The sequence below is a fragment of the Anopheles funestus genome, unplaced genomic scaffold (genome assembly GCF_943734845.2).
Source record: "Anopheles funestus unplaced genomic scaffold, idAnoFuneDA-416_04 scaffold_10_ctg1, whole genome shotgun sequence".
In the NCBI taxonomy this organism is placed as follows: domain Eukaryota; kingdom Metazoa; phylum Arthropoda; class Insecta; order Diptera; family Culicidae; genus Anopheles; species Anopheles funestus.
Genome location: NW_026045351.1, coordinates 600,117 through 622,061, shown reverse-complemented (window position 1 = coordinate 622,061; position 21,945 = coordinate 600,117). Strand labels below are relative to the sequence as shown.

At 45.4% G+C, this 21,945-nt stretch overlaps 1 long non-coding RNA gene across 1 annotated transcript in view; it reads left to right on the top strand.

Annotated features, from left to right (window-relative positions):
• LOC125774466 (uncharacterized) overlaps window positions 1-21,945 on the top strand; it is a 78,355-nt gene that overhangs the window by 38,713 nt on the left and 17,697 nt on the right. Inside the window, exons 5-7 of the long non-coding RNA XR_007420926.1 lie at window positions 2,568-3,491; window positions 6,166-8,139; window positions 8,840-9,175. This is a non-coding gene — a long non-coding RNA (uncharacterized LOC125774466). The remainder of the gene's footprint in view (window positions 1-2,567; window positions 3,492-6,165; window positions 8,140-8,839; window positions 9,176-21,945) is intronic.

The following is a 21,945-nucleotide window of genomic DNA, read 5'->3' as shown; positions in this document are numbered from 1 at the left end:
CTAAGGTGTCTCGGCTAAGGTGTTTTGGCTAAGGTGTCTTGGCTAAGGTGTCTTGGCTAATGTGTCTTGGCTAAGGTGTCTTGGCTAATGTGTCTTGGCTAAGGTGTCTTGGCTAATGTGTCTTGGCTAAGGTGTCTCGGCTAATGTGTCATGGCTTAGGTGTCTTGGCTAAGGTGTCTTGGCTAATGTGTCTTGGCTTATGTGTCTTGGCTAAGGTGTCTTGGCTAAGGTGTCTTGGCTAATGTGTCTTGGCTAAGGTGTCTTGGCTAAGGTGTCTTGGCTTATGTGTCTTGGCTTCTGTGTCTTGGCTAATGTTTCTTGGCTAATGTGTCTTGGCTAATGTGTCTTGGCTAATGTGTCTTGGCTAAGGTGTCTTGGCTAAGGTGTCTTGGCTAATGTGTCTTGGCTAATGTGTCTTGGCTAATGTGTCTTGGCTAATGTGTCTTGTTTAATGTGTCTTGGCTAATGTGTCTTGGCTAAGGTGTCTTGGCTAATGTGTCTTGGCTAAGGTGTCTTGGCTAATGTGTCTTGGCTAAGGTGTCTTGGCTAATGTGTCTTGGCTAATGTGTCTTGGCTAATGTGTCTTGGCTAATGTGTCTTGGCTAAGGTGTCTTGGCTAAGGTGTCTTGGCTAATGTGTCTTGGCTAAGGTGTCTTGGCTAATGTGTCTTGGCTAAGGTGTCTTGGCTAATGTGTCTTGGCTAAGGTGTCTCGGCTAATGTGTCATGGCTTAGGTGTCTTGGCTAAGGTGTCTTGGCTAATGTGTCTTGGCTTATGTGTCTTGGCTAAGGTGTCTTGGCTAAGGTGTCTTGGCTAATGTGTCTTGGCTAAGGTGTCTTGGCTAAGGTGTCTTGGCTTCTGTGTCTTGGCTAATGTTTCTTGGCTAATGTGTCTTGGCTAATGTGTCTTGGCTAATGTGTCTTGGCTAATGTGTCTTGGCTAATGTGTCTTGGCTAATGTGTCTTGGCTAAGGTGTCTTGGCTAATGTGTCTTGGCTAATGTGTCTTGGCTAAGGTGTCTTGGCTAAGGTGTTTTGGCTAAGGTGTCTTTTCTAAGGTGTCTTGGCTTATGTGTCCTGGCTAATGTGTCTCGGATAATGTGTCTTGGCTAAAGTGTCGTGGCTAATGTGTCTTGGCTAATGTGTCTTGGCTACTGTGTCTTGGCTAATGTGTCTTGGCTAAAGTGTCTTGGCTAATGCGTCTTGGCTAATGTGTCTTGGCAAATGTGTCTTTTCTACTGTGTCTTGGCTAATGTTTCTTGGCTAATGTGTCTTGGCAAATGTGTCTTGGCTAATGTGTCTTGGCTAAGGTGTCTTGGCTAATGTGTCTTGGCTAAGGTGTCTTGGCTAAGGTGTCTTGGCTAAGGTGTCTTGGCTAATGTGTCTTGACTAATGTGTCTTGGCTAATATGTCTTGGCTAATGTGTCTTGGCTAATGTGTCTTGGCTAATGTGTCTTGGCTAATGTGTCTTGGCTAAGGTGTCTTGGCTAATGTGTCTTGGCTTATGTGTCTTGGCTAAGGTGTCTTGGCTAACGTGTCTTGGCTAATGTGTCTTGGCTAATGTGTCTTGGCTAATGTGTCTTGGCTAAGGTGTCTTGGCTAAGGTGTCTTGGCTAATGTGTCTTGGCTAATGTGTCTTGGCTATGGTGTCTTGGCTAAGGTGTCTTGGCTAAGGTGTCTTGGCTAATGTGTCTTGGCTAATGTGTCTTGGCTAATGTGTCTTGGCTAAGGTGTCTTGGCTAAAGTGTCAAGGCTAATGTGTCTTGGCTAAAGTGTCTTGTTTAAGGTGTCTTGGCTAAGGTGTCTTGGCTAATGTGTCTTGGCTAAGGTGTCTTGGCTAATGTGTCTTGGCTAAGGAGTCTTGGCTAAGGTGTCTTGGCTAATGTGTCTTGGCTAAAATGTCTTGGCTAAGGTGTCTTGGCTAATGTGTCTTGGCCAAGGTGTCTTGGCTAATGTGTCTTGGCTAAGGTGTCTTGGCTAAGGTGTCTTGGCTAAGGTGTCTTGGCTAAGGTGTCTTGGCTAAGGTGTCTTGGCTAAGGTGTCTTGGCTAAGGTGTCTTGGCTAATGTGTCTTGGCTAAGGAGTCTTGGCTAAGGTGTCTTGGCTAATGTGTCTTGGCTAAAATGTCTTGGCTAAGGTGTCTTGGCTAATGTGTCTTGGCTAAGGTGTCTTGGCTAATGTGTCTTTGCTAATGTGTCTCGGCTAATGTGTCTTGGCTAATGTGTCTTGGCTAATGTGTCTTGGCTAATGTGTCTTGGCTAATGTGTCTCGGCTAATGTGTCTTGGCTAATGTGTCTTGGCTAAGGTGTCTTGGCTAAAGTGTCAAGGCTAATGTGTCTTGGCTAAAGTGTCTTGTTTAAGGTGTCTTGGCTAAGGTGTCTTGGCTAATGTGTCTTGGCTAAGGTGTCTTGGCTAATGTGTCTTGGCTAAGGAGTCTTGGCTAAGGTGTCTTGGCTAATGTGTCTTGGCTAAAATGTCTTGGCTAAGGTGTCTTGGCTAATGTGTCTTGGCTAAGGTGTCTTGGCTAAGGTGTCTTGGCTAATGTGTCTTGGCTAATGTGTCTTGGCTAAGGTTTCTTGGCTAATGTGTCTTGGCAAATAAGTCTCGGCTAATGTGTCTTGGCTAATGTGTCTTGGCTCAGGTGTCTTGGCTAAGGTGTCTTGGCTAATGTGTCTTGGCTAATGTGTCTTGGTTAATATGTCTTGGCTAATGTGTCTTGGCTAATGTGTCTCGGCTAATGTGTCTTGGCTAATGTGTTTTGGCTTAGATGTCTTGGCTTATGTGTCTTGGCTAATGTGTCTTGGCTAAAATGTCTTGGCTAATGTGTCTTGGCTAATGCGTCTCGGCTAATGTGTCTTGGCTAATGTGTCTTGGCTAAGGTGTCTTGGCTAAGGTGTCTTGGCTTAGGTGTCTTGGCTAATGTGTCTTGGCTAATGTGTCTTGGCTAATGTGTCTTTGCTAATGTGTCTTGGCTAATGTGTCTTGGCTAATGTGTATCGGCTAATGTGTCTTGGCTAATGTGTCTTGGCTAATGTGTCTTGGCTAATGTGTCTTGGCTAAGGTGTCTTGGCTAATGTGTCTTGGCTAAGGTGTCTTGGCTAATGTGTCTTGGCTAATGTGTCTTGGCTAATGTGTCTTGGCTAATGTATCTTGGCTAATGTGTCTTGACTTATGTGTCTTGGCTAAAGTGTCTTGGCTAAGGTGTCTTGGCTAATGTGTCTTGGCTTAGGTGTCTTGGTTAATGTGTCTTGGCTAAGGTGTCTTGGCTAATGTGTCTTGGCTAATGTGTCTTTGCTAATGTGTCTTGGCTAATATGTCTTGGCTTATGTGTCTTGGCTAATGTGTCTTGGCTAATGTGTCTTGGCTAAGGTGTCTTGGCTAAGGTGTCTTGGCTAATGTGTCTTGGCTAATGTGTCATGGCTAATGTGTCTTGGCTAAGGTGTCTTGGCTAAGGTGTCTTGGCTAATGTGTCCCGGCTAATGTGTCTTGGCTAATGTGTCTTGGCTAAGGTGTCTTGGCTAATGTGTCTTGGCTAATGTGTCTTGGCTATTGTGTCTCGGCTAATGTGTCTTGGCTAATGTGTCTTGGCTAATGTGTCTCGGCTAATGTGTCTTGGCTAATGTGTCTTGGCTAATGTGTCTTGGCTAAGGTGTCTTGGCTAATGTGTCTTGGCTAATGTGTCTTGGCTAATAAGTCTTGGCTAATGTGTCTTGGCTAATGTGTCTTGGCTAATATGTCTCGGCTAATGTGTCTTGGCTAATGTGTCTTGGCTAATGTGTCTCGGCTAATGTGTCTTGGCTAATGTGTTTTGGCTTAGGTGTCTTGGCTTACGTGTCTTGGCTAATGTGTCTTGGCTAAAATGTCTTGGCTAATGTGTCTTGGCTAATGTGTCTCGGCTAATGTGTCTTGGCTTATGTGTCTTGGCTAAGGTGTCTTGGCTAAGGTGTCTTGGCTAAGGTGTCGTGGCTAATGTGTCTTGGCTAATGTGTCTTGGCTGATGTGTATTGGCTGATGTGTCTCGGCTAATGTGTCTCGGCTAATGTGTCTTGGCTAATGTGTCTTGGCTAAGGTGTCTTGGCTAATGTGTCTTGGCTAATGTGTCTTGGCTAATGTGTCTTGGCTAATGTGTCTTGGCTAATGTGTCTTGGCTAATGTGTCTTTGCTAATGTGTCTCGGCTAATGTGTCTTGGCTAATGTGTCTTGGCTAATGTGTCTTGGCTAATGTGTCTTGGCTAATGTGTCTCGGCTAATGTGTCTTGGCTAATGTGTCTTGGCTTAGGTGTCTTGGCTTATGTGTCTTGGCTAATGTGTCTTGGCTAAAATGTCTTGGCTAATGTGTCTTGGCTAATGTGTCTTGGCTAATGTGCCTCGGCTAAGGTGTCTTGGCTAATGTGTCTTGGATAAGGTGTCTTGGCTAATGTGTCTTGGCTAATGTGTCTCGGCTAATGTGTCTTGGCTAATGTGTCATGGCTAATGTGTCTTGGCTAAGGTGTCTTGGCTAATGTGTCTTGGCTAATGTGTCTTGGCTAATGTGTCTTGGCTAATGTGTCTTGGCTAATGTGTCTTGGCTAATGTGTCTTTGCTAATGTGTCTCGGCTAATGTGTCTTGGCTAATGTGTCTTGGCTAATGTGTCTTGGCTAATGTGTCTTGGCTAATGTGTCTCGGCTAATGTGTCTTGGCTAATGTGTCTTGGCTTAGGTGTCTTGGCTTATGTGTCTTGGCTAATGTGTCTTGGCTAAAATGTCTTGGCTAATGTGTCTTGGCTAATGTGTCTTGGCTAATGTGTCTTGGCTAAGGTGTCTTGGTTAAGGTGTCTTGGCTAAGGTGTCTTGGCTAATGTGTCTTGGCTAATGTGTCTTGGCTAAGGTGTCTTGGCTAATGTGTCATGGCTAATGTGTCTTGGCTAATGTGTCTCGGCTAATGTGTCTCGGCTAATGTGTCTTGGCTAATGTGTCTTGGCTAAGGTGTCTTGGCTATTGTTTCTTGGCTAATGTGTCTTGGCTAAGGTGTCTTGGCTAAGGTGTCTTGGTTAAGGTGTCTTGGCTAATGTGTCTTGGCTAATGTGTCTTGGCTAAGGTGTCTTGGCTAAGGTGTCTCGGCTAATGTGTCTTGGCTAAGGTGTCTTGACTAAGGTGTCTTGGCTTATGTGTCTTGGCTAATGTGTCTTGGCTAAGGTGTCTTGGCTAATGTGTCTTGGCTAATGTGTCTTGGCTAATGTGTCTTGGCTAAGGTGTCTTGGCTTAGGTGTCTTGGCTACGGTGTCTTGGCTAAGGTGTCGTGGCTAATGTGTCTTGGCTAATGTGTCTTGGCTGATGTGTATTGGCTGATGTGTCTAGGCTAATGTGTCTCGGCTAATGTGTCTTGGCTTATGTGTCTTGGCTAAGGTGTCTTGGCTAATGTGTCTTGGCTAATGTGTCTTGGCTAATGTGTCTTGGCTAATGTGTCTTGGCTAATGTGTCTCGGCTAATGTGTCTCGGCTAATGTGTCTTGGCTAAGGTGTCGTGGCTAAAGTGTCTTGGCTAAGGTGTCTTAGCTAATGTGTCTTGGCTAAGGTGTCTTGGCTAATGTGTCTTTTCTAAGGTGTCTTGGCTAATGTGTCTTGGCTAAGGTGTCTTGGCTAATAAGTCTTTGCTAAGGTGTCTCGGTTAATGTGTCTTGGCTAATGTGTCTCGACTAATGTGTCTTGGCTAAGGTGTCTTGGCTAAGGTGTCTTGGCTAAGGTGTCTTGGCTAATGTGTCTTGGCTAATGTGTCTTGGCTAATGTGTCTTGGCTAAGGTGTCTTGGCTAATGTGTCTCGGCTAATGTGTCTTGGCTAAGGTGTCGTGGCTAAAGTGTCTTGGCTAAGGTGTCTTAGCTAATGTGTCTTGGCTAAGGTGCTTTGGCTAATGTGTCTTGGCTAAGGTGTCTTGGCTAATGTGTCTTGGCTAAGGTGTCTTGGCTAAGGTGTCTTTTCTGAGGTGTCTTGGCTAAGGTGTCTTGGCTAAGGTGTCTTGGCTAATGTGTCTCGGCTAATGTGTCTTGGCTAATGTGTCTTGGCTAATGTGTCTCGGCTAATGTGTCTCGGCTAATGTGTCTTGGCTAATGTGTCTTGGCTAATGTGTCTTGGCTAATGTGTCTTGGCTAAGGGGTCTTGGCTAATGTGTCCCGGCTAATGTGTCTTGGCTAAGGTGTCTTGGCTAATGTGTCTTGGCTAAGGTGTCTTGGCTAAGGTGTCTTGGCTAAAGTGTCTTGGCTAATGTGTCTTGGCTAAAGTGTCTCGGCTAATGTGTCTTGGCTTAGGTGTCTTGGCTTATGTGTCTTGGCTAATGTGTCTTGGCTAAAATGTCTTGGCTAATGTGTCTTGGCTAATGTGTCTTGGCTAATGTGTCTTGGCTAATGTGTCTCGGCTAATGTGTCTTGGCTAAGGTGTCTTGGCTATTGTTTCTTGGCTAATGTGTCTCGGCTAATGTGTCTCGGCTAATGTGTCTTGGCTAATGTGTCTTGGCTAAGGTGTCTTGGCTAATGTGTCTTGGCTAATGTGTCTTGGCTAAGGTGTCTTGGCTAATGTGTCTTGGCTAATGTGTCTTGGCTAATGTGTCTTGGCTAAGGTGTCTTGGTTTTGGTGTCTTGGCTACGGTGTCTTGGCTGAGGTGTCTTGGCTAATGTGTCTTGGCTAATGTGTCTTGGCTAAGGTGTCTTGGCTAATGTGTCTTGGCTAATGTGTCTTGGCTAATGTGTTTTGGCTAATGTGTCTTGGCTAAGGTGTCTTGGCTAATGTGTCTTGGCTAAGGTGTCTTGGCTAAGGTGTCTTTTCTGAGGTGTCTTGGCTAAGGTGTCTTGGCTAAGGTGTCTTGGCTAATGTGTCTCGGCTAATGTGTCTTGGCTAATGTGTCTTGGCTAATGTGTCTCGGCTAATGTGTCTCGGCTAATGTGTCTTGGCTAATGTGTCTTGGCTAATGTGTCTTGGCTAATGTGTCTTGGCTAAGGGGTCTTGGCTAATGTGTCCCGGCTAATGTGTCTTGGCTAAGGTGTCTTGGCTAATGTGTCTTGGCTAAGGTGTCTTGGCTAAGGTGTCTTGGCTAAAGTGTCTTGGCTAATGTGTCTCGGCTAATGTGTCTTGGCTTATGTGTCTTGGCTAAGGTGTCTTGGCTAATGTGTGTTGGCTAATGTGTCTTGGCTAATGTGTCTTGGCTAATGTGTCTCGGCTAATGTGTCTTGGCTAAGGTGTCTTGGCTAATGTGTCTCGGCTAAGGTGTCTTGGCTAATGTGTCTTGGATACGGTGTCTTGGCTAATGTGTCTTGGCTAAAGTGTCTCGGCTAATGTGTCTTGGCTAAGGTGTCTTGGCTAAGGTGTCTTGGCTAAGGTGTCTTGGCTAATGTGTCTTGGCAAATGTGTCTTGGCTAATGTGTCTCGGCTAATGTGTCTTGGCTAATGTGTCTTGGCTAATGTGTCTTGGATAATGTGTCTTTGCTAAGGTGTCTTGGCTAATGTGTCCGGGCTAATGTGTCTCGGCTAATGTGTCTTGGCTAAAGTGTCGTGGCTAATGTGTCTTGGCTTCTGCGTTTTGGCTAATGTGTCTTGGCTAATGTGTCTTGGCTAATGTTTCTTGGCTAATGTGTCTTGGCTAATGTGTCTTGGCTAATGTGTCTTGGATAATGTGTCTTTGCTAAGGTGTCTTTTCTAATGTGTCCGGGCTAATGTGTCTCGGCTAATGTGTCTTGGCTAAAGTGTCGTGGCTAATGTGTCTTGGCTAATGTGTCTTGGCTTCTGTGTCGTGGCTAATGTGTCTTGGCTACTGTGTCTTGGCTAATGTTTCTTGGCTAATGTGTCTTGGCTAATGTGTCTTGGCTAATGTGTCTTGACTAATGTGTCTTGGCTAATGTGTCTTGGCTAAGGTGTCTTGGCTAAGGTGTCTTGACTAATGTGTCTTGGCTAAGGTATCTTGGCTAATGTGTCTTGGCTAATGTGTCTTGGCTAATGTGTCTTGGCTAATGTGTCTTGGCTAATGTGTCTTGACTAATGTGTCTTGGCTAAGGTGTCTTGGCTAATGTGTCTTGGCTTATGTGTCTTGGCTAAGGTTTCTTGGCTAAGGTGTCTTGGCTAAGGTGTCTTGACTAATGTGTCTTGGCTAAGGTATCTTGGCTAATGTGTCTTGGCTAATGTGTCTTGGCTAATGTGTCTTGGCTAATGTGTCTTGGCTAATGTGTCTTGACTAATGTGTCTTGGCTAAGGTGTCTTGGCTAATGTGTCTTGGCTTATGTGTCTTGGCTAAGGTATCTTGGCTAATGTGTCTCGGCTAAGGTGTATTGGCTAATGTGTCTTGGCTAAGGTGTCTTGGCTAATGTGTCTTGGCTAAGGTGTCTTGGCTAATGTGTCTTGGCTTATGTGTCTTGGCTAAGGTATCTTGGCTAATGTGTCTTGGCTAATGTGTCTTGGCTAATGTGTCTTGGCTAATGTGTCTTGGCTAATGTGTCTTGACTAATGTGTCTTGGCTAAGGTGTCTTGGCTAATGTGTCTTGGCTTATGTGTCTTGGCTAAGGTATCTTGGCTAATGTGTCTCGGCTAAGGTGTATTGGCTAATGTGTCTTGGCTAAGGTGTCTTGGCTAAGGTGTCTTGGCTAATGTGTCTCGGCTAATGTGTCTTGGCTAAAGTGTCGTGGCTAATGTGTCTTGGCTAATGTGTCTTGGCTTCTGTGTCTTGGCTAATGTGTCTTGGCTACTGTGTCTTGGCTAATGTTTCTTGGCTAATGTGTCTTGGCTAATGTGTCTTGGCTAATGTGTCTTGACTAATGTGTCTTGGCTAATGTGTCTTGGCTAAGGTGTCTTGGCTAAGGTTTCATGACTAATGTGTCTTGGCTAAGGTGTCTTGGCTAATGTGTCTTGGCTTATGTGTCTTGGCTAATGTGTCTTGGCTAAGGTGTCTTGGCTAATGTGTCTTGGCTAATGTGTCTTGGCTAAGGTGTCTTGGCTAATGTGTCTTGGCTAAGGTGTCTTGGCTAAGGTGTCTTGGCTAAGGTGTCTTGGCTAAGGTGTCTTGGCTAATGTGTCTTGGCTAAAGTGTCTTGGCTAAGGTGTCTTGGCTAAGGTGTCTTGGCTAAAGTGTCTTGGCTAAGGTGTCTTGGCTAAGGTGTCTTGGCTAATGTGTCTTGGCTAATGTGTCTTGGCTAAGGTGTCTTGGCTAATGTGTATTGGCTAATGTGTCTCGGCTAATGTGTCTTGGCTAATGTGTCTTGGCTAAGGTGTCTTGGCTAAGGTGTCTTGGCTAATGTGTCTTGGCTAATGTGTCTTGGTTAATATGTCTTGGCTAATGTGTCTTGGCTAATGTGTCTTGGCTAATGTGTCTCGGCTAATGTGTCTTGGCTAAGGTGTCTTGGCTAATGTGTCTTGGCTAATGTGTCTTGGCTAATGTGTCTCGGCTAATGTGTCTCGGCTAATGTGTCTTGGCTAATGTGTTTTGGCTTAGATGTCTTGGCTTATGTGTCTTGGCTAATGTGTCTTGGCTAAAATGTCTTGGCTAATGTGTCTTGGCTAATGCGTCTCGGCTAATGTGTCTTGGCTAATGTATCTTGGCTAAGGTGTCTTGGCTAAGGTGTCTTGGCTAATGTGTCTTGGCTAATGTGTCTTGGTTAATATGTCTTGGCTAATGTGTCTTGGCTAATGTGTCTTGGCTAATGTGTCTCGGCTAATGTGCCTTGGCTAAGGTGTCTTGGCTAATGTGTCTTGGCTAATGTGTCTTGGCTAATGTGTCTCGGCTAATGTGTCTCGGCTAATGTGTCTTGGCTAATGTGTCTCTGTTAATGTGTCTTGGCTAATGTGTCTCGGCTTATCTGTCTTGGTTAATGTGTCTTGGCTAATGTGTCTTGGCTAAGGTGTCTTGGCTAAGGTGTCTTGGCAAAGGTGTCTTGGCTAAGGTGTCTTGGCTAATGTGTCTTGGCTAAGGTGTCTTGGCTAAGGTGTCTTGGCTAATGTGTCTTGGCTAATGTGTCTTGGCTAATGTGTCTTGGCTAATGTGTCTTGGCTAATGTGTCTTGGCTAATGTGTCTTGGCTAATGTGTCTTGGCTAAGGTGTCTTGGCTAATGTGTCTTGGCTAATGTGTCTTGGCTAATGTGTCTTTTCTAAGGTGTCTTGGCTAATGAATCTTGGCTAATGTGTCTTGGCTAATGTGTCTTGGCTAATGTGTCTTGGCTAATGTGTCTTGACTAATGTGTCTTGGCTAAGGTGTCTTGGCTAAGGTGTCTTGGCTAAGGTGTCTTGGCTAATGTGTCTCGGCTAATGTGTCTTGGCTAATGTGTCTCTGTTAATGTGTCTTGGCTAATGTGTCTCGGCTTATCTGTCTTGGTTAATGTGTCTTGGCTAATGTGTCTTGGCTAAGGTGTCTTGGCTAAGGTGTCTTGGCAAAGGTGTCTTGGCTAAGGTGTCTTGGCTAATGTGTCTTGGCTAAGGTGTCTTGGCTAAGGTGTCTTGGCTAATGTGTCTTCCCTAATGTGTCTTGGCTAATGTGTCTTGGCTAATGTGTCTTGGCTAATGTGTCTTGGCTAATGTGTCTTGGCTAATGTGTCTTGGCTAAGGTGTCTTGGCTAATGTGTCTTGGCTAATGTGTCTTGGCTAATGTGTCTTTTCTAAGGTGTCTTGGCTAATGTGTCTTGGCTAATGTGTCTTGGCTAATGTGTCTTGGCTAATGTGTCTTGGCTAATGTGTCTTGACTAATGTGTCTTGGCTAAGGTGTCTCGGCTAAGGTGTCCTGGCTAAGGTGTCTTGACTAATGTGTCTTGGCTAATGTGTCTTGGCTAATGTGTCTTGGCTAATGTGTCTTGGCTAATGTGTCTTGACTAATGTGTCTTGGCTAAGGTGTCTTGGCTAAGGTGTCTTGGCTAAGGTGTCTTGGCTAAGGTGTCTTGGCTAATGTGTCTTGGCTAATGTGTCTTGGCTAAGGTGTCTAACTAATGTGTCTTGGCTAATGTGTCTTGGCTAATGTGTCTTGGCTAATGTGTCTCGGCTAATGTGTCTTGGCTAAGGTGTCTTGGCTAAGGTGTCTTGGCTAAGGTGTCTTGGCTAATGTGTCTTGGCTAAGGTGTCTTGGCTAATGTGTCTTGGCTAATGTGTCTTGGCTAAGGTGTCTTCGCTAAGGTGTCTTGGCTAAGGTGTCTTGGCTAATGTGCCTTGGCTAATGTGTCTTGGCTAATGTGTCTTGGCTAAGGTGTCTTGGCTAATGTGTCTTGGCTAATGTGTCTTGGCTAATGTGTCTTGGCTAATGTGTCTTGGCTAAAGTGTCTTGGCTAAGGTGTCTTGGCTAATGTGTCTTGGCTAAGGTGTCTTGGCTAATGTGTCTTGGCTAAAGTGTCTTGGCTAAGGTGTCTCGGCTAATGTGTCTCGGCTAATGTGTCTTGGCTAAGGTGTCTAGGCTAAGGTGTCTTGGCTAAGGTGTCTTGGCTAATGTGTCTTGGCTAAGGTGTCTTGGCTAATGTGTCTTGGCTAATGTGTCTTGGCTAAGGTGTCTTCGCTAAGGTGTCTTGGCTAAGGTGTCTTGGCTAATGTGCCTTGGCTAATGTGTCTTGGCTAATGTGTCTTGGCTAATGTGTCTTGGCTAATGTGTCTTGGCTTATGTTTCTCGGCTAATGTGTCTTGGCTAATGTGTCTTGGCTAATGTGTCTTGGCTAAGGTGTCTTGGCTAAGGTGTCTTTTCTAATGTGTCTTGGCTAATGTGTCTTGGCTAATGTGTCTTGGCTAATGTGTCTTGCCAAAGGTGTCTTGGCTAAGGTATCTTGGCTAAGGTGTCTTGGCTAAGGTGTCTTGGTTAATGTGTCTCGGCTAATGTGTCTTGGCTAAGGTGTCTTGGCTAAGGTGTCTTGGCTAATGTGTCTTGGCTAATGTGTCTCGGCTAATGTGTCTTGGCTAAGGTGTCTTCGCAAATGTGTCTTGGCTAATGTGTCTTGGCTAAGGTGTCTTGGCTAAGGTGTCTTGGCTAATGTGTCTTGGCTAAAGTGTCTTGGCTAAGGTGTCTTGGCTAATGTGTCTTGGCTAAAGTGTCTTGGCTAAGGTGTCTTGGCTAATGTGTCTTGGCTAAGGTGTCTCGGCTAATGTGTCTCGGCTAATGTGTCTTGGCTAAGGTGTCTTGGCTAAGGTGTCTTGGCTAAGGTGTCTTGGCTAATGTGTCTTGGCTAATGTGTCTTGGCTAATGTGTCTCGGCTAATGTGTCTCGGCTTATGTGTCTTGGCTAATGTGTCTCTGTTAATGTGTCTTGGCTAATGTGTCTCGGCTTATCTGTCTTGGTTAATGTGTCTTGGCTAATGTGTCTTGGCTGAGGTGTCTTGGCTAAGGTGTCTTGGCAAAGGTGTCTCGGCTAATGTGTCTTGGCTAAGGTGTCTTGGCTAAGGTGTCTTGGCTAAGGTGTCTTTTCTAATGTGTCTTGGCTAATGTGTCTTGGCTAATGTGTCTTGGCTAATGTGTCTCGGCTAATGTGTCTTGGCTAAGGTGTCTTTGCTAAGGTGTCTTGGCTAATGTGTCTTGGCTAAGGTGTCTTGGCTAAGGTGTCTTCGCTAAGGTGTCTCGGCTAATGTGTCTTGGCTAAAGTGTCTTGGCTAAGGTGTCTTGGCTAAGGTGTCTTGGCTAATGTGTCTTAGCTAATGTGTCTTGGCTAAGGTTTCTTCGCTAAGGTGTCTTGGCTAAGGTGTCTTGGCTAATGTGCCTTGGCTAATGTGTCTTGGCTAATGTGTCTTGGCTAATGTGTCTTGGCTAATGTGTCTTGGCTTATGTTTCTCGGCTAATGTGTCTTGGCTAATGTGTCTTGGCTAATGTGTCTTGGCTAATGTGTCTTGGCTAAGGTGTCTTGGCTAAGGTGTCTTGGCTAAGGTGTCATGGCTAAGGTGTCTTGGCTAATGTGTCTTGGCTAATGTGTCTTGGCTAAGGTTTCTTCGCTAAGGTGTCTTTTCTAATGTGTCTTGGCTAATGTGTCTTGGCTAATGTGTCTTGGCTAATGTGTCTTGGCTAATGTGTCTTGGCTAAGGTATCTTGGCTAAGGTGTCTTGGCTAAGGTGTCTTGGCTAATGTGTCTCGGCTAATGTGTCTTGGCTAAGGTGTCTTGGCTAAGGTGTCTTGGCTAATGTGTCTTGGCTAATGTGTCTCGGCTAATGTGTCTTGGCTAAGGTGTCTTCGCAAATGTGTCTTGGCTAATGTGTCTTGGCTAAGGTGTCTTGGCTAAGGTGTCTTGGCTAATGTGTCTTGGCTAAGGTGTCTTGGCTAATGTGTCTTGGCTAATGTGTCTCGGCTAATGTGTCTTGGCTAAGGTGTCTTGGCTAATGTGTCTTGGCTAAGGTGTCTTGGCTAAGGTGTCTTGGCTAAGGTGTCTTGGCTAAGGTGTCTTGGCTAATGTGTCTTGGCTAATGTGTCTTGGCTAATGTGTCTTGGCTAAGGTGTCTTGGCTAAGGTGTCTTGGCTAATGTGTCTTGGCTAATGTGTCTTGGCTAAGGTGTCTTGGCTAAGGTGTCTTGGCTAATGTGTCTTGGCTAATGTGTCTTGGCTAATGTGTCTCGGCTAATGTGTCTTGGCTAAGGTGTCTTGACTAATGTGTCTTGGCTAATGTGTTTCGGCTAAGGTTTCTTGGCTTATGTGTCTTGGCTAATGTGTCTTGGCTAAGGTGTCTCGGCTAATGTGTCTTGGCTAATGTGTCTCGGCTAAAGTGTCTTGGCTAAGGTGTCTTGGCTAATGTGTCTTAGCTAAAGTGTCTTGGCTAAAGTGTCTTGGCTAATGTGTCTTGGCTAATGTGTCTTGGCTAATGTGTCTTGGCTAATGTGTCTTGGCTAATGTGTCTTAGCTAATGTGTCTTGGCTAATGTGTCTTGGCTAATGTGTTTTGGCCAAGGTGTCTTGGCTAAGGTGTCTTGGCTAAGGTGTTTCGGCTAAGGTGTCTCGGCTAATGTGTCTCGGCTAATGTGTCTCGGCTAATGTGTCTTGGCTAATGTGTCTTGGCTAATGTGTTTTGGCTAAGGTGTCTTGGCTAAGGTGTCTTGGCTCATGTGTCTTGGCTAAAGTGTCTTGGCTGATGTGTCTTGGCTAATGTGTCTTGGCTAATGTGTCTTGGCTAAGGTGTCTTGGCTAATGTGTCTCGGCTAAGGTGTCCTGGCTAAGGTGTCTTGACTAATGTGTCTTGGCTAATGTGTCTAGGCTAATGTGTCTTGGCTAATGTGTCTTGGCTAATGTGTCTTGACTAATGTGTCTTGGCTAAGGTGTCTTGGCTAAGGTGTCTTGGCTAAGGTGTCTTGGCTAAGGTGTCTTGGCTAATGTGTCTTGGCTAATGTGTCTTGGCTAATGCGTCTTGGCTAAGGTGTCTAACTAATGTGTCTTGGCTAATGTGTCTTGGCTAATGTGTCTTGGCTAATGTGTCTCGGCTAATGTGTCTTGACTAAGGTGTCTTGGCTAATGTGCCTTGGCTAATGTGTCTTGGCTAATGTGTCTTGGCTAATGTGTCTTGGCTAATGTGTCTTGGCTAATGTGTCTTGGCTAAGGTGTCTTGGCTAATGTGTCTTGGCTAATGTGTCTTGGCTAATGTGTCTTGGCTAAAGTGTCTTGGCTAAGGTGTCTTGGCTAATGTGTCTTGGCTAAAGTGTCTTGGCTAAGGTGTCTTGGCTAATGTGTCTTGGCTAAGGTGTCTCGGCTAATGTGTCTCGGCTAATGTGTCTTGGCTAATGTGTCTCGGCTAATGTGTCTCGGCTAAGGTGTCTTGGCTAATGTGTCTTGGCTAATGTGTCTTGGCTAATGTGTCTTGGCTAAAGTGTCTTGGCTAAGGTGTCTTGGCTAATGTGTCTTGGCTAAAGTGTCTTGGCTAAGGTGTCTTGGCTAATGTGTCTTGGCTAAGGTGTCTCGGCTAATGTGTCTCGGCTAATGTGTCTTGGCTAAGGTGTCTTGGCTAAGGTGTCTTGGCTAAGGTGTCTTGGCTAATGTGTCTTGGCTAAGGTGTCTTGGCTAATGTGTCTTGGCTAATGTGTCTTGGCTAAGGTGTCTTCGCTAAGGTGTCTTGGCTAAGGTGTCTTGGCTAATGTGCCTTGGCTAATGTGTCTTGGCTAATGTGTCTTGGCTAATGTGTCTTGGCTAATGTGTCTTGGCTTATGTTTCTCGGCTAATGTGTCTTGGCTAATGTGTCTTGGCTAATGTGTCTTGGCTAAGGTGTCTTGGCTAAGGTGTCTTTTCTAATGTGTCTTGGCTAATGTGTCTTGGCTAATGTGTCTTGGCTAATGTGTCTTGCCAAAGGTGTCTTGGCTAAGGTATCTTGGCTAAGGTGTCTTGGCTAAGGTGTCTTGGTTAATGTGTCTCGGCTAATGTGTCTTGGCTAAGGTGTCTTGGCTAAGGTGTCTTGGCTAATGTGTCTTGGCTAATGTGTCTCGGCTAATGTGTCTTGGCTAAGGTGTCTTCGCAAATGTGTCTTGGCTAATGTGTCTTGGCTAAGGTGTCTTGGCTAAGGTGTCTTGGCTAATGTGTCTTGGCTAAAGTGTCTTGGCTAAGGTGTCTTGGCTAATGTGTCTTGGCTAAAGTGTCTTGGCTAAGGTGTCTTGGCTAATGTGTCTTGGCTAAGGTGTCTCGGCTAATGTGTCTCGGCTAATGTGTCTTGGCTAAGGTGTCTTGGCTAAGGTGTCTTGGCTAAGGTGTCTTGGCTAATGTGTCTTGGCTAATGTGTCTTGGCTAATGTGTCTCGGCTAATGTGTCTCGGCTTATGTGTCTTGGCTAATGTGTCTCTGTTAATGTGTCTTGGCTAATGTGTCTCCGCTTATCTGTCTTGGTTAATGTGTCTTGGCTAATGTGTCTTGGCTAAGGTGTCTTGGCTAAGGTGTCTTGGCAAAGGTGTCTCGGCTAATGTGTCTTGGCTAAGGTGTCTTGGCTAAGGTGTCTTGGCTAAGGTGTCTTTTCTAATGTGTCTTGGCTAATGTGTCTTGGCTAATGTGTCTTGGCTAATGTGTCTCGGCTAATGTGTCTTGGCTAAGGTGTCTTTGCTAAGGTGTCTTGGCTAATGTGTCTTGGCTAAGGTGTCTTGGCTAAGGTGTCTTCGCTAAGGTGTCTCGGCTAATGTGTCTTGGCTAAAGTGTCTTGGCTAAGGTGTCTTGGCTAAGGTGTCTTGGCTAATGTGTCTTAGCTAATGTGTCTTGGCTAAGGTGTCTTCGCTAAGGTGTCTTGGCTAAGGTGTCTTGGCTAATGTGCCTTGGCTAATGTGTCTTGGCTAATGTGTCTTGGCTAATGTGTCTTGGCTAATGTGTCTTGGCTTATGTTTCTCGGCTAATGTGTCTTGGCTAATGTGTCTTGGCTAATGTGTCTTGGCTAATGTGTCTTGGCTAAGGTGTCTTGGCTAAGGTGTCTTTTCTAATGTGTCTTGGCTAATGTGTCTTGGCTAATGTGTCTTGGCTAATGTGTCTTGGCTAATGTGTCTTGGCTAAGGTATCTTGGCTAAGGTGTCTTGGCTAAGGTATCTTGGCTAATGTGTCTCGGCTAATGTGTCTTGGCTAAGGTGTCTTGGCTAAGGTGTCTTGGCTAATGTGTCTTGGCTAATGTGTCTCGGCTAATGTGTCTTGGCTAAGGTGTCTTCGCAAATGTGTCTTGGCTAATGTGTCTTGGCTAAGGTGTCTTGGCTAAGGTGTCTTGGCTAATGTGTCTTGGCTAATGTGTCTTGGCTAAGGTGTCTTGGCTAAGGTGTCTTGGCTAAGGTGTCTTGGCTAAGGTGTCTTGGCTAATGTGTCTTGGCTAAGGTGTCTTGGCTAAGGTGTCTTGGCTAAGGTGTCTTGGCTAAGGTGTCTTCGCTAAGGTGTCTCGGCTAATGTGTCTTGGCTAAAGTGTCTTGGCTAAGGTGTCTTGGCTAAGGTGTCTTCGCTAAGGTGTCTCGGCTAATGTGTCTTGGCTAAAGTGTCTTGGCTAAGGTGTCTTGGCTAATGTGTCTCGGCTAATGTGTCTTGGCTAAGGTGTCTTGGCTAAGGTGTCTTGGCTAATGTGTCTTGGCTAATGTGTCTCGGCTAATGTGTCTTGGCTAAGGTGTCTTCGCAAATGTGTCTTGGCTAATGTGTCTTGGCTAAGGTGTCTTGGCTAAGGTGTCTTGGCTAATGTGTCTTGGCTAATGTGTCTTGGCTAAGGTGTCTTGGCTAAGGTGTCTTGGCTAATGTGTCTTGGCTAATGTGTCTTGGCTAATGTGTCTCGGCTAATGTGTCTTGGCTAAGGTGTCTTGACTAATGTGTCTTGGCTAATGTGTTTCGGCTAAGGTTTCTTGGCTTATGTGTCTTGGCTAATGTGTCTTGGCTAAGGTGTCTCGGCTAATGTGTCTTGGCTAATGTGTCTCGGCTAAAGTGTCTTGGCTAAGGTGTCTTGGCTAATGTGTCTTGGCTAAAGTGTCTTGGCTAAAGTGTCTTGGCTAATGTGTCTTGGCTAATGTGTCTTGGCTAATGTGTCTTGGCTAATGTGTCTTGGCTAATGTGTCTTAGCTAATGTGTCTTGGCTAATGTGTCTTGGCTAATGTGTTTTGGCCGAGGTGTCTTGGCTAAGGTGTCTTGGCTAAGGTGTTTCGGCTAAGGTGTCTCGGCTAATGTGTCACGGCTAATGTGTCTCGGCTAATGTGTCTTGGCTAATGTGTCTTGGCTAATGTGTTTTGGCTAAGGTGTTTTGGCTAAGGTGTCTTTGCTCATGTGTCTTGGCTAAAGTGTCTTGGCTAATGTGTCTTGGCTAATGTGTCTTGGATAAGGTGTCTTGGCTAATGTGTTTCGGCTAATGTGTCTTGGCTAATGTGTTTTGGCTAAGGTTTCTTGGCTTATGTGTCTTGGCTAATGTGTCTTGGCTAAGGTGTCTCGGCTAATGTGTCTTAGCTAAAGTGTCTTGGCTAAAGTTTCTTGGCTAATGTGTCTCTGCTAATGTGTCTTGGCTAATGTGTCTTGGCTAATGTGTTTTGGCTAATGTGTCTTAGCTAATGTGTCTTAGCTAATGTGTCTTGGCAAATGTGTCTTGGCTAATGTGTTTTTTCTAAGGTGTCTTGGCTAAGGTGTCTTGGCTAAGGTGTTTCGGCTAATGTGTCTCGGCTAATGTGTCTCGGCTAATGTGTCTTGGCTACTGTGTCTTGGCTAATGTGTTTTGGCTAAGGTGTCTTGGCTAAGGTGTCTTGGCTAAGGTGTCTTGGCTAAGGTGTCTTGGCTAATGTGTCTTGACTAAGGTGTCTTGGCTAATGTGTCTTGGCTAATGTGTCTTGGCTATTGTGTCTTGGTTAATGTGTCTTAGCTAATGTGTCTTGGCTAATGTGTTTTGGCTAAGGTGTCTTGGCTAAGGTGTCTTGGCTAAGGTGTTTCGGCTAAGGTGTCTCGGCTAATGTGTCTCGGCTAATGTGTTTCGGCTAATGTGTCTCGGCTAATGTGTCTTGGCTAATGTGTTTCGGCTAAGGTTTCTTGGCTAAGGTGTCTTCGCAAATGTGTCTTGGCTAATGTGTCTTGGCTAATGTGTCTTGGCTAAGGTGTATTGGCTAATGTGTCTTGGCTAATGTGTCTTGGCTAAGGTGACTTGGCTAAGGTGTCTTGACTTATGTGTCTTGGCTAATGTGTCTTGGCTAAGGTGTCTTGGTTAATGTGTCTTGGCTAATGTGTCTTGGCTAATGTGTCTTGGCTAATGTGTCTTAGCTAAGGTGTCTTGGCTAAGGTGTCTTGGCTAATGTGTCTTGGCTAAAGTGTCTTGGCTAAAGTGTCTTGGCTAAGGTGTCTTGGCTAATGTGTCTTGGCTAAGGTGTCTTGGCTAAGGTGTCTTGGCTAATGTGTCTCGGCTAATGTGTCTTGGCTAATGTGTCTTGGCTAAGGTGTCTTGGCTAATGTGTCTTGGCTAATGTGTCTTGGCTAATGTGTCTTGGCTAAGGTGTCTGGGCTAATGTGTCTCGGCTAATGTGTCTTGGCTAAGGTGTCTTGGCTAAGGTGTCTTGGCTAAGGTGTCTTGGCTAATGTGTCTTGGCTAATGTGTCTCGGCTAATGTGTCTTGGCTAATGTGTCTTGGCTAAGGTGTCTTGGCTAATGTGTCTTGGCTAATGTGTCTTGGCTAATGTGTCTTGGCTAATGTGTCTGGGCTAATGTGTCTCGGCTAATGTGTCTTGGCTAATGTGTCTTGGCTAAGGTGTCTTGGCTAATGTGTCTCGGCTAATGTGTCTTGGCTAAAGTGTCTTGGCTAAGGTGTCTTGGCTAATGTGTCTTGGCTAAGGTGTCTTGGCTAAGGTGTCTTCGCTAAGGTGTCTCGGCTAATGTGTCTTGGCTAAAGTGTCTCGGCTAATGTGTCTTGGCTAAGGTGTCTTGGCTAAGGTGTCTTGGCTAATCTGTCTTGGCTAATGTGTCTCGGCTAAGGTGTCTTGGCTAATGTGTCTTAGCTAAGGTGTCTTGGCTAAGGTGTCTTGGCTAATGTGTCTTGGCTAAGGTGTCTTGGCTAATGTGTCTCGGCTAAAGTGTCTTGGCTAAGGTGTCTTGGCTAAGGTGTCTTGGCTAAGGTGTCTTGGCTAAGGTGTCTTGGCTAATTTTTCTTGGCTAGGGTGTCTTGGCTAAGGTGCCTTGGCTAAGGTGTCTTGGCTAAGGTGTCTTGGCTAATGTGTCTTGGCTAATGTGTCTTGGCTATGGTGTCTTGGCTAATGTGTCTTGGCTAAGGTGTTTTGGCTAATGTGTCTTGGCTAAGGTGTCTTGGCTAAGGTGTCTTGGCTAATGTGTCTTGGCTAATGTGTCTTGGCTAAGGTGTCTTGGCTAAGGTGTCTTTTCTAAGGAGTCTTGGCTAAGGTGTCTTGGCTAATGTGTCTCGGCTAAGATGTCTTGGCTAATGTGTCTTGGCTAATGTGTCTTGGCTAATGTGTCTTGGCTAAGGTGTCTTGGCTAATGTGTCTTGGCTAATGTGTCTTGGCTAAGGTGTCTTGGCTAAGGTGTCTTGGCTAAGGTGTCTTGGCTAATGTGTCTTGGCTAAGGTGTCTTGGCTGAGGTGTCTTGGCTAAGGTGTCTTGGCTAATGTGTCTTGGCTAAGGTGTCTTGGCTAAGGTGTCTTGGCTAATGTGTCTTGGCTAATGTGTCTTTTCTAAGGAGTCTTGGCTAAGGTGTCTTGGCTAATGTGTCTTGGCTAAGGTGTCTTGGCTAATGTGTCTTGGCTAAGGTGTCTTGGCTAAGGTGTCTTGGCTAATGTGTCTTGGCTAATGTGTCTTTTCTAAGGAGTCTTGGCTAAGGTGTCTTGGCTAATGTGTCTTGGCTAAGGTGTCTTGGCTAATGTGTCTTGGCTAAGGTGTCTTGGCTAATGTGTCTTGGCTGATGTGTCTTGGCTAATGTGTCTTGGCTAAGGTGTCTTGGCTAATGTGTCTTGGCTTAGGTGTCTTGGCTAATGTGTCTTGGCTAATGTGTCTTGGCTAAGGTGTCTTGGCTAAGGTGTCTTGGCTAATGTGTCTTGGCTAAGGTGTCTTGGCTAATGTGTCTTGGCTAATGTGTCTTGGCTAAGGTGTCTTGGCTAATGTGTCTTAAATGATGTGTCTTGGCTAATGTGTCTTGGCTAAGGTGTCTTGGCTAAGGTGTCTTGGCTAATGTGTCTTGGCTAAGGTGTCTTGGCTAATGTGTCTTGGCTGATGTGTCTTGGCTAATGTGTCTTGGCTAAGGTGTCTTGGCTAATGTGTCTTGGCTAAGGTGTCTTGGCTAAGGTGTCTTGGCTAATGTGTCTTGGCTAATGTGTCTTGGCTAATGTGTCTTGGCTAAGGTGTCTTGGCTAAGGTGTCTTGGCTAAGGTGTCTTGGCTAATGTGTCTTGGCTAAGGTGTCTTGGCTGAGGTGTCTTGGCTAAGGTGTCTTGGCTAATGTGTCTTGGCTAAGGTGTCTTGGCTAAGGTGTCTTGGCTAATGTGTCTTGGCTAATGTGTCTTTTCTAAGGAGTCTTGGCTAAGGTGTCTTGGCTAATGTGTCTTGGCTAAGGTGTCTTGGCTAATGTGTCTTGGCTAAGGTGTCTTGGCTAATGTGTCTTGGCTGATGTGTCTTGGCTAATGTGTCTTGGCTAAGGTGTCTTGGCTAATGTGTCTTGGCTAAGGTGTCTTGGCTAAGGTGTCTTGGCTAATGTGTCTTGGCTAAGGTGTCTTGGCTAATGTGTCTTGGCTAATGTGTCTTGGCTAATGTGTCTTGGCTAAGGTGTCTTGGCTAATGTGTCTTGGCTAAGGTGTCTTGGCTAAGGTGTCTTGGCTAAGGTGTCTTGGCTAAGGTGTCTTGGCTAATGTGTCTTGACTAAGGTGTCTTGGCTAAGGTGTCTTGGCTAAGGTGTCTTGGCTAATGTGTCTTGGCTAAGGTGTCCTGGCTAAGGTGTTTAGGCTAATGTGTCTTGGCTAAGTTGTCTCGGCTAATGTGTCTTGGCTAAGGTGTCTTGGCTAAGGTGCCTTGGCTAATGTGTCTCGGCTAATGTGTCTTGGCTAAGGTGTCTTGGCTAATGTGTCTTGGCTAAGGTGTCTTGGCTAATGTGTCTTGGCTAATGTGTCTTGGCTAAGGTGTCTTGGCTAATTTTTCTTGGCTAGGGTGTCTTGGCTAAGGTGCCTTGGCTAAGGTGTCTTGGCTAATGTGTCTTGGCTAATGTGTCTTGGCTAAGGTGTCTTGGCTAATGTGTCTTGGCTGATGTGTCTTGGCTAATGTGTCTTGGCTAAGGTGTCTTGGCTAATGTGTCTTGGCTAAGGAGTCTTGGCTAAGGTGTCTTGGCTAATGTGTCTTGGCTAATGTGTCTTGGCTAAGGTGTCTTGGCTAATGTGTCTTGGCTAATGTGTCTTGGCTAAGGTGTCTTGGCTAATGTGTCTTGGCTAAGGTGTCTTGGCTAATGTGTCTTGGCTAAGGTGTCTTGGCTAATGTGTCTTGGCTAATGTGTCTTGGCTAATGTGTCTTGGCTAAGGTGTCTTGGCTAATGTTTCTTGGCTAAGGTGTCTTGGCTAAGGTGCCTTGGCTAAGGTGTCTTGGCTAATGTGTCTTGGCTAAGGTGTCTTGGCTGAGGTGT